Genomic DNA, 711 nt, shown 5'->3' with positions numbered 1-711 from the left:
GGAATGAAATGTCCACCTTTTGGTCTTCCTTCTTCTTGAGTTCCTTGTAGAATGTGGGTTGTTCTTCCAGTCCATTTCTCTAACATTTTCCAACTTGGTGAAGTAAAAGTTTTTAATGATGTGCTTATAATACTCTAAATTTCCCTGGGTTATTTTTGTATCCAATTTTTGTTTCTGATTTTGTGAATTTAGGTATTTTCTCCCTGATTTTAATTAGTTTTTACAAGGGATTTTCTGTCTTACTGATTTTCTCAAAAAGCCAACTGTTTGATCATTTATACTTGTTTTGTTCTCATGGTTTCTATTTATTTGATTTCAACCCTAACTGTGATTAATTATTATAGAATACCCCATTTTGGATATCATTATTTCTGTTTGTTTTAGAGGTTTCTGAAGTGAGATTTTTTCGTTTCATTCAAAACTCAGTTGTGTCATGTGATGTTTTTCTGGAAATTGTCTTATGAGAGGACGTTTTGCTGAAGCAGATACATGAGAGGATGTTTTGGTAAGAACAGACACATGGCATTTTTCTGGAAGTTGCCTGGTGAATGGGAATGTTTTGTTTTGCTGAAGTGGACACCTGAGAGGTGCATGTTGTTTGGAAAGAGTCTAAGTATAACCCATCAGACACTGGATGACGATCTTGAATAGGTTCACTTTGTAACTCATTGCTGGTATTCATTGGACTTTGATAACACTGGTCTTCACTGA

The sequence above is a fragment of the Mastomys coucha genome, unplaced genomic scaffold (genome assembly GCF_008632895.1).
Source record: "Mastomys coucha isolate ucsf_1 unplaced genomic scaffold, UCSF_Mcou_1 pScaffold21, whole genome shotgun sequence".
NCBI lineage: Eukaryota > Metazoa > Chordata > Mammalia > Rodentia > Muridae > Mastomys > Mastomys coucha.
Note: the sequence above shows the minus strand (reverse complement) of the source record.